This window comes from Canis aureus, chromosome 23, assembly GCF_053574225.1.
Source record: "Canis aureus isolate CA01 chromosome 23, VMU_Caureus_v.1.0, whole genome shotgun sequence".
NCBI lineage: Eukaryota > Metazoa > Chordata > Mammalia > Carnivora > Canidae > Canis > Canis aureus.
In genome coordinates this window covers 4389413-4404110 of record NC_135633.1, presented here as the reverse complement: position 1 = coordinate 4404110, position 14698 = coordinate 4389413, and the positions used below count along the sequence as shown (strand labels likewise).

The 14698-nt window shown below is 35.6% G+C and overlaps 1 long non-coding RNA gene across 4 annotated transcripts in view; it reads left to right on the top strand.

Annotated features, from left to right (window-relative positions):
- Positions 1-14698, top strand: part of LOC144294513 (uncharacterized) — a 65275-nt gene that overhangs the window by 32463 nt on the left and 18114 nt on the right. The window contains exons 2-4 of one of the 4 annotated variants that reach the window (XR_013361874.1): positions 2084-2166; positions 4419-4552; positions 7372-7477. This is a non-coding gene — a long non-coding RNA (uncharacterized LOC144294513). Of the gene's footprint in view, positions 1-2083; positions 2167-4418; positions 4553-5892; positions 6235-7371; positions 7478-14698 lie in introns of those variants that run through there. The other 3 variants (XR_013361873.1, XR_013361876.1, XR_013361875.1) reach the window with 3 other exon arrangements.

The window sequence follows — 14698 nt, the reverse complement described above, 5'->3', positions numbered from 1 at the left end:
GAGAAAGAGCCATATACCTATGAGTATCCCACTGTGAAGTGAAACTCATATAAATGTAAATGAAGGAGGATATCTTGGTCAGTAATTTGTTTGCTGTTTGTTTGTTATTTAAGGCCAAATGGGTAAGGTTCGCATGTTTAGGTACTGATTTAGTGAAGTGGGTGCCTTGTTTTATGTCTGGGTCATAAGATGCCCTGCCTGTTGCCATGTTTCTTTCCCAATCATGCGGTCTTTACCCATTTGTTTTTCTTTTCCCACCTGTTAGAGTTCTTGCTTGATCTTACATATTCCAAGATTACAGTTGTACTCTGTGGACATGAGACTTCACCGTATTGTTAAGCCAGAAATCTTATAACTAGAATTTTAATTACCTTTAAAGATTCTCTTTTTTTTTTTTTTTGCTTTAGATTGGAAGAAATTTGAGAATACAGATTCTACAAAGCATTGTTCCTTCAACACCTATCAAAATATTTGCCATAGCAAATGTTTAATATCATTTATCAAACAGACTTGCATATATGTGAAGCTACAGGAAAGATATATCTCAAAAAGATAATAGTTTGAGTTCAGATTTGAGAAATGACGGAGGGAGGGAAGACTGCCTGGAATCCTCAGGTCATTTGATAGGGAATCAGTATTGAGACTCCCATATTCATTCTCATGCTAATATCTTATTGACTTTGTTAAGTGGCCTCACATTTATTGTTTTGATTCAGAATCATATTTTTCTTTTGTAATATCTTTGTTTTTCCCTATGTTTTTCAAATATCTGAAGATTTCTAAATAGTTATCAGTACTAAAGTGCACTTTGTAATGAATGAAACGAACGGTGGTAGTATCACAGAGAACTGTCTCAAAATGCACACATTTCTAAGCAGCTTAGAATTTAATTGCAATTTTCCACCTTTGTAATATTCTAGGAAAAAAATGCTTAATTTCAGCTTCTACTCTCACCTCTCAATTAAGTAGGTTTGGAGTGTTGATTTGTTCTAGTATAGATAATTCTAGTCGCTATAGTTTCTGTTTACCGGTAATGCATTTTCTTTCAATGTTGTTGGGGTTTTTTAAGAGTTTTGCAGAAAATGAATTAGACAATGTATTCTCTTGCAATATAGAACCAAAATAAGAGACTGGTAAGATAGGTACAAACTCAACCAAGACTTGTCAACAAATCACTGCAAAGCCTTAACCCCTCTATTGATGTTACTTATGCTTTCTTCTTCTTTCTTCTTCTTCTTCTTCTTCTTCTTCTTCTTCTTCTTCTTCTTCTTCTTCTTCTTCTTCTTCTTCACCTTCTTCTTCTTCTTCTTCTTCTTCTTCTTCTTCTTCTTGCTAGAGAATTAGGTTACTGTAAGACAAACAAACAAGAATGACATTCCCATTTAAGAGACTTTCAAGAAACAAGCTTTAAGAATTCCTTGGTACATGTCTTTTTTTTTTTTTTTCTTTTAAGACTTTATTTATTTATGTGACAGAGAGAGAGCACAAGCAGGAGGAGTAGCAGGCAGAGGGAGAGGAGGAAACAGGCTCCCTGATGAGCAGAGAGCCCTATTTGGGACTTGATACCAGGGTCCTGGATCATGATCTCAACCAAAGGTAGACACTTAAACCGACTGAGCCACTGAGGCTCCCAGTACATGTCTTTTTTAATACAAATTTAATTCAACAAAAATTTTCAAATGAGAATATTTGCTTTGAAACCAAACATGTGCATATTAAAGAGTTTAAAATAATAATTTAAAAATTCTGAAGGCTAGGTCAGATGGTCTGGACTGATGAACCAATAGCTATGTTTTTAGCTTTTGTAATGTTTTGTAATGACAACAAAAATACCAAAATGAAAATAAATTTTACTATTTCTACCCTCATAAGATCCATGCATTTATTACTAATATATAGATATTTTGATGGAAAGAAAGGAAGGCAAGGTAAAAAAAAAAAAAAAAGAGAGAGAAACAGGACAAACAAAATTTAATTGATCACCTACAATGGACTATATATTTTATAAAAAATTGTAATTTATTCTTATTAAATTTAATATCCAACAATCCCTTAAAATAAGGATGTTTTATGTTCTTTACAGAAGAAGAATCAGAACATCAGTGAGATACAGAAACTTTCCCAAGTCAATGTAGCTTATAAGTAGCAAAAGAAGCTAAACATGGGGTAGGCAATTCTTCATGCTTTTCACTATATTATGTTACCTCCAGAAGGGCCAGAAATTAACTCACATTTGTTATGTATTTATTATGTATTTCCCAGATGTGTGTTGCATCCATTATTTCATTTCAAATCAATGTCAGTATTTTAAGAATAAGCTTCCTTATACTCATTTTTTACAACAGATTAAGTCTGTGTTTTCCAACACTAATCCACAAACAAGGAATAGCTTTTGATAATGTTCTCAACAATCCAAAGATTAAAAAATAACCTGTATGAATGAGAAAATAGGGATAAAATAGTGAAAATAGTGACCTCCATGAATTATTTTTTTTAAAGTATAGAAATTGTTTTTATACTGAATATCTCTTAAGTTTTGAGGGTTAACATGTAAAAGGTAGTAGTTGGTTTTGTTTTTTAGTTCATTTGTTTTATTGTCAAATTTTGCGCTTGGCAACCTCAGTTTTTGTTACTGGTACTTGATTTTACCATCCTATACAATAAAAAGTCTTGGAATCTATGTTTTTAACTTTATTTTCATAGTTGGTACTAGGGGGAGTTAAAACTCAAATTCAGATTGAAGCCTGTCTCTCCCAACTGCAATGAAATTCTGCTGACTATTTGGGAATATATAGTATAACATCCTTCTCATTATGGGTTGTGTGCTGTTTTTCATGCAAAGAGTTAAGTGATTAGGGGCATTTACTCACTTATATAAGTACTTACCTTTATTTACCAATGTAAGAGTTTCGGTGTTATCTCACATGTTTTCGTTGCTAGATTCTCTCATTTTAGCTGATGAAAGATTGTCGTTTTAGGACAGAAATAAATTGATTATTCTGATATCTCTTGATGGAGATTCATATGTAGGAGAGAGGCTGGGTAATCATTTTAATAAAGATGCATTCGTGGCTTGTCCCATTTCATAATTTACAGACCCAGCTGTGCTCCTCCCCAGGTCTCCTGTATAATTAAATGGGCAAACTGCATATTGAAGCAGCTGAATTTGTGCATGATTTCCTGATCAAACTGCATATTTTATCACATGAATTTCTAAAGGCTGGTACTTTTTCTCATCAAGCTGAACTTTTAACTAATCAAGATAATATAAGTGTTTTGACGACCTGTGCCTAGACTTTCATTGTACTCTTTTGTTCAATTCTTAAGCTTACCACCTTCATTTTTTTTTGTTTCCTGTAAGATAGAAAGTATCTTAATTAACTGCCCACCATATATAGATAAAGGCATTGGTTTAAATATATATATATATTTATACATATATTATATGTGTAAATTATACATATATACATTTATATATATACATACATACATACATATATTAATAAGTACATGGGCCACCTGAACAGATACTCCTATTTTTATAAATGGCAATTCTTTTTGAAGTGAGAGAACAGAGGCACCTGGGTGGCACAGTTTGTTAAGCATCCAAATCTTGATTTTTGGATCACGTCATGATCTCGGGTTCATGAGATGGATGGAGCCCTGTGTTGGTCTCCATAATGGATGTAGAGCCTGCTTAAGATTCTCTCTCTCCCTCTGCCCCTCCTTTCTCTCTCTCTAATAAAAACTAAACTAAAAAATAAAGTGACAGAACATTTATGTTCTTATGAGAACTTTTTTTTTTTACTTATAAGTAGATTGGGACATTGATATGTTCTAGTTTAAAAATAACTTGTAGGGATCCCTGGGTGGCGCAGTGGTTTAGCGCCTGCCTTTGACCCAGGGCGCGATCCTGGAGACCCGGGATCGAATCCCACGTCAGGCTCCCGGTGCATGGAGCCTGCTTATCCCTCTGCCTGTGTCTCTGCCTCTCTCTCTCTCTCTGTCTATCATGAATAAATAAATAAAATTTAAAAAAAAAATAAAAATAAATAAAAATAAAAATAACTTGTAAAAACATAAACCAAGAGAGTGGAAAGGAAAGAGGATATGGGAATTCAGAAAGGAGAAAGAGAGAGAGAGAGAGAGAGAAGAGAAGAGAAAGAGAAGAGAGAGAGAGAGATTGAACTAATATTAAATGTTTGGACCTGTAAATGCCTATCCTGAATATGCCATTTACAATAATTATTTGAGCTATATATTATTAACCTGCTTTTTCTGAGGATGACACTAAAATTGAGTACTTGAGTAGCTGTCCCAAGGTCCTACATCATCAAGTAGCAGATCTAAAATTTAAGTCAAGCCTGTCTAATGTCACATCTCCTATTTTTACCTTAACTAATGTTGTACTTTTCCAGAGTCTGGATGCTGCTGAGTAGAAATAGCATGAAGTTTCAAGTCAGATGCATCCAGGTTGAATTTTCGTTCTAAGACTTAGAAGCTTGATCTGCTGCCAGTGGATTAAATTTTACTGTCCTTTTCTCCTCCTTTGGTAAGTCTGAGAAAGTAAGGGAGAAGATGAGGGGCACATGGGGTGGAGGGAGGGAGAACAGAAATAAAAAGAGCAGGAGGAAATGAGCAATTTGATACTTATCATCCTCCATCTCTCATTCTCCCTCCCTCCTTTTTCCCTCCAGTCTTTCCTCCTTTCGTCCCTCTCTTCCTCTCTCTTTTGTCTCTCTCCTCATCTTATGATTATTCCAAAGAGTATCCATGGGGGGAGGATTTATTCTCCTTGACTGGTAGGTCTACAGTGAGTAGCAAAGAGATAGCTTCCTAGTAGACATCTACCAAAACATGGACTGCCCGTGTTCTCTGATCAGTACACATTTAATTCTGTTTCCTTCTGTCCTGTTTAGCAGAATCAAACACCTAGGCTTTGTTTCAGCATAGTCAAAAAACTTACTTCCAGAAGCACAAGACTTTTGGTTATATATAAAATATTTTTTTCAGTATATATTTTGATTATGTATACACAAAGAATTCCTGGGTTCATTACATGCCCCCAGAAATTTTTGCAAAAATAATGAGAGGTGTCTACCTAAGGAAATATTATCCTCTTATTCTTGCACCCAAAGATGACTATATTGACAATTTTATCTTTTTATTTCCATTTTGTTATAGGAACAACTCCTTTTGTGTAGTCATAATAATCATCTAAATAAATTTTATCTTATCCTTCTATTATAAGTGTTTTTCACATCTTTAAACATTTTTAAGAAATGCTCCATCACTAAAAATATGTCATGTTATTGTGGTAACATTAATAAACTATCCTTCGTATATTCAACTATTTATTTTGTACCTTTCCAATCATATAAAGTTTTAATATGATTGAAGATCATTTACTTCAAAGAGGAAATTCCAGAATGGAAAGAAACTGAATCGTAAACATATTTAAGATATTTTCATCTTTAGATTGTATCCAAATTCCTGAGTCAATTTATTATTACAAAAGCATTGCAAGTAAAAGAACATAATGATTTAATTTCATTATGTTTGAACCAACAGTGATCCTATTTGTTATGTTTGTGTGACAAGCAAAAGTATTCAGGTTGGCATTTGATAGACACAAGTATGCCTGAAAAGATTAATCATAATCTAAATTATTTAACAAATGGGACATGTGACAAGAATCATAATTTATAGATAACTAGAATTTAGCAAATGTGTATCTGTGTGTATGTAAGAAAAAATGCTGTCCTAGTGATCATAGGTAAGGTTTCCTGAGAACATAGCATTTCCCAGAACTATATAAGAACTTTTTAGTGTTACTTCATTAATCCTTACATCAACACCACAAAATGAGTTATTTTTGTATCCTTCCTTTAGTGATGTTGGAAATATGGACAATGAACACAAGACTCAAAAGGATTAAGTAACTGGCCCAAGAGTACGTGGATAACAGGCAGTAACTTGCAATAAATATGACACTGATTTTACACATAAGGAAATTCTAAATAAAATTCACACCCACGTCTTCCTACTCCAAAGTTCACGGTGTTGAGCTCTTGCAATTTCCACTAAGTTCTTCTAGTTCAGAACTTCCGTATCAGTGTTAGTTTATAACGCATCAAATACTACTGTTTTTTTAATTTTTCCCATTTTTACTATGTCTACTGATTTTCTTTGAGGAAAACAGACATTTTATACAGTCATTGTTTACTCATAATGTTTAGCCCAATTATCAACTCTAAAATAGTGTTGACACACATTTTGCCGAGTTGGGGTTAGGAGGAGATATATAATGTGCATTAAACTACCTTGTACTCAAGTTGATTGTTGAATCTAAATCTCCTTTGTAATTACTGTCCTTATCCCTTTTCTTAGTTTCTTGTATAAAATCAATCACTTAAGAAATGTGAGTAGGATGTAATTTTCTGGGCGTGAACAGACCAAATTTCAACAGCTTGATGTCAGTATTTTTTCCTGACAAGTACAATCATCAAATGTTGGAGAAACCTTTGGGCCATGGCACCCCTAGATCAACATGGCCAACTTGTTTTCTTTCACATCGTTCAACGGAGTCTCAAGTTAGGTAGGGAGCACTTTGAACATGCCTGAATCCATTACATGAATCTGACTTATGACTGTCCCAGAGAGATGTTTTCTGGCTTGTTATAAATATTTACAGAGCCAAGGGACTGCAGTTGGTCTTAAGATAGTTAGCTCCATTTAGGGCTATATCTAAATTTAATAGATGATTATTTGGCAGAGGTTTCAATCCAACTTCCCCACACTGCCCCACTCCATTATCCTAGCTAAATCTGTGAAGGAATGCCTACTACATTGAGCCCTTCCTCCCTCGTAACTACCATTTTAAATATTTGAGATATCTTTCACCACATTGATAGTATTTTTGTGACTAGAATTGCCTAATATCAGCCAACTCTGTGAATGGTAACAACTATCTTCTAAGAAATGGGGCGACACATTCAAACAAAACAGGAAAAATAACCAAGTACCCAGGACAAACAGAATTGTTTTATTTTATACATAAGAAAAGTGAATGTGAAAGAAATTAAGGTACTTACCCAAGGCCACAGATTCAGCACAAAGCAGATTTTATAACTTGAACATTAGATTAGCCAGCGTGTTCAATACTATGTACTCGTTTTGTTTTAAAAAGTGTATATGAGGTATCCTCTGAGTCTTTCCAAGAGTCCCGTATTTAAGTAGATTGCATCAGGCAGAAATTAAAGAATGAAAATGTAATAATTAATCTAGTCAGCGTTGGCGAAAGAAGGAAAGAATGTATTAGGGGCGATTAAATGTCTCGTTTATGCTTGTGTTTATGCTTACCGGTATAAGAAGTCAGCCTGCTTCCTAAATGGAGGGTGCAGACTCTTTTGTTGTAGCTGTTGGTCTTAAATGCAGCCGTGCCAGCCTTACCATGCCTTTGCTATGATCCCTCAAGGTGAGTATGTTGCCCACAATTCCGAATCTCATCTCACTTTTTAAATAAAACAGTCTTATCCGTCTTTTTTATTCTTACCTTGCCTTCCTCCTCTCTCATCATTCCAGATCCAAACAGGGGGAAGAAAAATGCACGGCGAATTTGGCAAAACGTATCTTTTATACTTTTTGCCATCAAAAAGCATGCCGATATCCAAATGTACATGTGCTCAAATATGGAAAATTAGAAAAGCCAGTGTGGGATGTTTTCTTGATTGGAAAGGCGTTTTCAATTTTTGAGTTGTTTGTTTTTTCCTTCACATCCAATCTTTTGGAACTCAAAAACCTCCTACTCTTCCTTTGTGTTATGTGCACAAGAATATTTAAGGAGGGGTCAAATTTAGAGGCAGTGACTTTGAAGTTCTGTGATCATGTTTCCTAGTGGAGGACCAGGGGAAATGGCAGGGTGAAAGAGAGGCTTCTAACATTTTTCTTTTAAGATTGCATTTATTTATTCATGAGAGACAGAGAGAGAGAAGCAGAGACACAGGCAGAGGGAGAAGCAGGCTCCATGCAGGGAGCCCAATGCAGGACTCGATCCCAGGATCCGGGGGTCACGACCTGAGCCAAAGGCAGACGCTCAACCACTGAGTCACCCAGGCGTCCCTGCTTCTAAGGTTTTAACTCCACAGAAGTTATTAGCCTTGGGGATTTGTCCTTTAAATTGCTCATTAAAAGGCAGTAGCTCTTAAAAAAAAAATCTCTTCCCAAAACCTATGGCAGGATTGAAGGCAACCCACATGGCTGGCAGCTGGCAAAAACTCCTGAGTGCAAAGTCAAATGCTCACAGGGTAGGAGTTCCCATTCACTGGAGCCTATTAGATGTGTGACATGCTAATAGAAATAACTTCATTTACCCCAATAATCTTGGATCCATCTACCCAGTGTCAGAGAACAGATGCAGTAGCTCAGGGTTTTTAAGGGAGTTTCCTGAGAAATAGTTTACAGCCGCACACGCAGAAGGACAGCCTCCTGCAATCACTGCGACATTCATTTTCCATCTCGAAGACACAGCTTTCCCCTGAGGGCAATGCGACAGTAAATCTGTGCATGGCAAGTAAACTGGATAAAGTTTGTTGTTTGTTTTTTGTTTTGTGTAAAAATAGTACTTTCTGATGTATTTAACAATCCATTACTTTAAGTAGGTTCTATTAACATTAATCATGCGGCATTAAAATTATCCTGTATTTTTCTATTACGTAGTATATACAATACGTAATGATAAAATGCTACTCTGTGTGATTTCTGGCTACATAATACTACCTAAAATACACTTTAATTGTTTCACATCATTGATCGTTATTGGAATAAAATGAGAAGGAAATCCGTAGAATTAGGAAGCTGAAATGCACCCAATGTAGTCAGAATAAGACCAACCAGATTGATCTCAATCTCAGATTGTTAGTAAAATATTAATGGGGGGGAATTTGTGGATCTCTGCATCTGAGATCTTTGTTTGGTTCTGTAGATATGTATATTCCCTCAGTCGATTCCCACGCAGTCTTAATTATATCATCAGGAAGAGTGTTCCCTCCCACTTCATTTTTTCTTTTTCAAAAAAAAATTGTTTTAGCTATTCTAGGGCTTTTCCAATACGAACCTTAAAATATTTTTTTCTGTGTCTATAAAAATTTTGCTGAAATTTTGACAGGAACAGTGTTAAAGCGATAGATCAATTTAGGGAGGATTTGCATCTTTGCCATATTGAGCCTTCCAATCTATAACACTGCCTGTTTGTCCAATTATTTAGACCCTTTTAAACTTATTTCATCAATATTTTGTAAGTTTCAGGATATAAGTCTTGCATGTCTGTTACTACATTAACAACTAGTTATTTTTTTTTTTAACAACTAGTTATTTTATTTTGGAAGGCTATTATATTCTTTAATATTGGTGACCTACTACTTATTATCTTCAGGAATACAGTTGATACAGGCACATTTTATCCTGCAAATGGAACTCATCAATTTTTAATTTTTCTTATACATATATTGGGATTTTCTAAATAATAATTACGCCATCTGCAAGTAGGGGCTGTACCTTTTCAAACTGTAGGTTTTTTACTTCATTTTTCTTGACTTACTGAGCTGACTAGGACTCGCAGTATTCCATTTGAATGGCAGTGGTGAATGTGGACACTCTTGCCTTGTCCCTGATTTTAGGGCCAAAGTATTCAGTCTTTCACCCTTAAGTATGATGTTAGCCACTATAATTTTTGTTCCAGTGGATGTTCTTTATCAACTGAAGAAGTTTTCTTCCATTTTGAGTTTTCTGATTTTTTTTTCATGAAGACTTCTCTCTCTCTCTCTCTCTCTCTTTTTTTTTTTTTTTTAAGAGCAGCTTACTGTTTACAGCATAACCAAAAGGAAGATAGAGATTTTCCATATACCACCTGGCCCCACACATGCATTATCAACATCCCCCACCAAAACGGTCTATTTCAATTGATGAACTTACATTGACACATCATAATCACCAAAAGTCTATAATTTGCGCTATAGTTTACACTAAGTTTTTGACTCTTGGTGTGAAACATTCTATGGTTCTGGAAAATAGATGATGTTAAGTATCAATCATTACAGTGTCATGTAGAGTATTCTCAGAGCCCTAAAATTCCTCTGTGCTGCACCTCTTCATCTGCCCCAATGCACCCGCCAAAGAACCAATCTTTTAAAATTGTCTTCATAGTTTTGCATTTTCTGAATCTCATGCAGTTGGAATAATAGAGTATGTAGCCTTTCAGACTGGCTTCTTTCACTTGGTAATATGCATTTTAGGGCTGAGCTCATTTCTTTTTAACACTGCATAATACTTCATTTTATGGAATTTTGGGGGGTTTTTGGTCATTTCTCTTGGATTTTCTACAGAGATGATCATGTCATCTGCAAACAAAGTTAATTCTCTTTTTCCCCCTAATTTGTACACCATTTATTTCCGTTAAGTATGTGCTACACATTTTTTGATGTCCCAGCATATACCTTGGATATGCTGTTTTGCTGCTTCAGACTTGTTCTTTGCTTTTTAGTTTTTGAAGATTTTATTGATACATCCTCTAGCTCAGAGATTCTTTCCATGTCCAGTCTGCTAATTAGCCCATGAAAGGCATTTTTTTTTTTAATTTAGCATTTCTCTTTGGTACTTTCTTAGGACTTCCTTCTGTCTGCTTACTTTGCCCATTTGTTCTTCCATCCTGTCTGCTTTGTCCTTGAGAACCCTCAGCACATTTATTCATCAGGGTTGTTTTAGATGTGTGACCTTATAATTCCTGTGTCCTCACATCTGGTTCTGACGCTTCCTCTGTGTCTTCAGACCATTTCCTTTTTTTGCCTATTGGTATGACTTGCAATATTCTTCTGATAGCTGGGGATGATGTAGGGGGTAGCAGAGACCACTATCAGTAGGCCTTTGGTAATGCAGGGGTGGTGTGAGTGGGGAGTGGAAGCAGCCCACAGTCCTGTCATTCAGTCTCTGCCTTTTATGGGTCCTGTGCCTCTGAACTGTGATATTCACAAGTATTTCTCAGTTTTGTTCTCCGTCCTTTGGTGAGGTAGGTTGGCTAGAGTGGGCTCAAGTTGGATGTTTCCTTGTCCCACAGGGAAGACCTGAGCCGGCTGGAGTTGAGTATTTCCTTTGCCCCAGGTCAGTTAGGCCTGGATAATACCCTGTGGGTTAAGCTCTGGTTAACTAGTTTTGTTAAGAAAAGCTTTGTTAAGAAAAGCTCCAGTATCAAATGGTTTCTCTTTCCCTCCCTCTGCCAGAACCAGAAGGGGTTATTTCTTTGATATTTATGTGGGAATCTTTTTGAGTTTCTCCAGGTAATTCCTACAATATTATTGTCTCCCTACCTCTTAACTGGATTTACTTGGAGCTTTTAAGTCTCAGAGCTGTGGGCACAAAGCCTCCAGCAATTCATCAATCACAGTCTGGTTGGTTTTTTGTTGTTGTTGTTGTTGTTGTTGTTGTTATTATTATTATTATTTTTTATCCTGCACAGCTTCTCCTGGTGGCTCCCAGTCATGAGTCCCTGCTCTGGTGAACCTCAGCTCTCTATATTTATCTGTCTGCTTCTCCAACTTTGTTTGCTCTGTGTCCTTCCATCTTGTAGAGATCAAGAAGAGTTGTTCATTATTCATTTAATTTAGTTTTTCATTTATTCTTTGCTTTGATAGAGTGGTGATTACCAGCCTCCTTACATAGAGTGCCTCACTTTTTTTTTTTTTTTGGATCATGAATATATATTGAATCTCATCAAATGATATGATCAGGTGATTTTTCTTCTTTAAACTGTCTTTTGTATACTATGCACTGCTTTATAACTTCTTTTCTAATAAAAAGGTGAGATTTTTTTTAATTCTTTTTTTTCTTCAAGAGAACTTTAAATTGATTTTTGGAGCATATTTATGATGACTGCTTTAAAACCTTTGTCAGGTAATTTTACGATCTGATGCATCTTGTTATTGGCATTAGTTGATGGTCTTTCCTTATTCAAATTGTAGTTTTCCTGGATTTTGCTTTGAGTAGGATTTAGGATTTGATTTGATTTAGGATTCTAGGAGGAATCCTATAGATGCAGGTTATTATGTCAGGAGAGCTTCCGGTAGTATTTAACACTTCTATTTTAGTAGACAATTACCCTGAATAGGTTTAGTGTGTAGGGTCTGGCTTACTTATTTGGTTCCAACAATAGTTCGCTTTTCTGCTATTTTGATTTTCTGGTTCTGTAGATTGCCATTCAAAACCTCTTGGTGCCCTCTGCGGGTGAAGCTGCTTCCCTGGGTAAATGCACTGTTCTTGGGCTAACTTCTCAAGCCAAGTTCTATCTTTACCCTGATAATGCTGCCTTTTTACCATAACACAGGAGAAGGGGCAGTTTTCCAGGATTTCAGCATTAGTAATCATGGGACATTTTCTTTGATCATTTTTCTTCCCCAAGGCAAGGTGTTATTTGCCTTGAGAGCCCTGTAGAGAGAAATCTGTCAAGAATCCACACCCCCTTCCTAGTCTTACAGAGTAAAGGCAGCTTCAACAATAGCTACAGTGCTGATGAGAGAGTTAAGACATGACATTTGCAAGTCATAATTATTTTGGACTTATCTCTTGCTTTCTCCTTGAAAAACACCAAAAATTTTATGAACACTATCTTGCTAAGTTTTCATAATGCCTGAGAAGCACAAAGAAAACACATTTAAAGGCATTTTTGTCAATAAGATCAACGTCCCAGACAAGGTTGTTGCTGATCTCCAGCCATCAATCATGTTTTTTAATTTCCGAATTTAATAATGGTGCTGGGATGATCAAAGAATTTTATCTTCATAATTATCTATGCTTTTATTAATGAAGGAACCCACACTACAGCATACCCTAAAGTGCCTTTTTCATGACTGTAGTCAAGGGATATGCTATACCAAAAGGGTTTCAGGGTAAAGGAAGAGATTTAGAAAAGTTTTCACACTATATCTACCTCATATTGTATTTGACCACTGTCAAGTAGCACACTCCAAACCTCACTGGGCTTCTGAATCACCTAGGATGCTCACTGAAAAGTGTGGGCTCAGGGATGCCTGGGGGACTCAGTGGATTAAGCATCTGCCTGTGACTCAGGTCATGATCTCAGGGTCCTGGGAGGAGCTTCACTGGGCTCCCTGCTCAGCGGGGAGTCGGCTTCTCTCTGCCTCTGCCCCTTCACCCACTGCTGGTTGCTCTCTCATGCTCTCTCTCTCTATTCTCTCAAATAAATAAAATCTGTTTTTAAAAAGTGTGGATTCAGATAATAAACACCTGGTATGGTTTTAGAATACAAGCACTCAATTTTTTAAAAAAATACTGAAGTGGATATATGAGAAGATTTCCTGAAGAACCAAAGATTGTATCTTAGTTTTCAGTGTGGTACTATCTGTTACAAGATGTTGAAGTTTTTCCTAGACAGTTTGATTATTATTTTTTTTAAATTACTTCATGACTTCTATTATTGTATCTAAAAGCACATAGGTCATTATCATTTTTTTAAATTATAGTGTCTAGACACCTTATGAATTCAATGCTTTTCTAATTCTTTTACATAAAAATATTTTACTTAGACAAGAAAAGAAAGAGAGATTTCTAGTGGAAACTGTTTGTATTAACTGAATGCCTATATGTCTGTTGAAAGCCACGGTGAATACTTGATTTTTTTCTTAGAGATCCCACTGATGTTTGTGATTTTCTCTCTATTTTGTCCTTCCCACATTTATTAAAGTGGTGGGACTTTCTCAAATGTGAAGAATTCAAGTGAATTTGTTGTTCCCTTTCCTCCTCAAATTTAACTTTTGTGCTCTTCACAATTGGTGCAAACATCCATAGGATCTGTCTTTGTTGCACGAAGAGTGTCTCCCAAGCAACACTACTGTCAGGAGCTATTTCTGGTTCTGATTAAGAAAGCAATTATTAGAGCTACTACAGTAGATCCTTTCCTGTGAACTTCTAACACAGGTATGATGTAAAAAGGAGTCAGTTTCCTCACCTGGCACCTTCCACACACCTTGCCTGGCTGTATGCTTATAACATGATTCTGTTTGTGTGAGGTCCACAAAAATTTGAGAGCGAGGGAAATACCCCCCCCAAAACAAAACAGAAACAAAGACTAAAACAAAGTTTACACACATTTTTTTTTATGATGCAAAATCGATGAATAGTCTGTTGGAAAAGGTTACAATATAAACTTAGACCCATCCCTCAAAACTAAGGCAACTGAGGAAACTATTTTGAACTTCAACGCTCATCGTTCTGTGTTTGACAAAATCTTTTGTATCATGAAAAGACTTATCTCTTTCAATACAATACTTCTGATCCTTTTGTTTGGACAGGTCAGAGGTAATTGTTTGTCTACATTCTTCTCAGAATCATTATTAAAGTATCCTGCCACATAAAAACAAATAAAATGTTTTTGTGCATTACATAAGTAGGAATATATGATATTTAGGTTTTAAAAATTTTGTCTCATATTAGTTTCCTTTATCACTTTTATGTTTCATAATTTGTCGATCCAAATAAGTTAATTCTTAAATTGTTAGGATTCTAGATTTTATGTATTAAATAACATTAATTTTGATTTTTTTGGTAAATATTTTAAAATAAATTTCAAAAGTGTCCTTGCACTAGAATGCAAAATACACACATATACACACACAGGAAGAAAAACAACTGA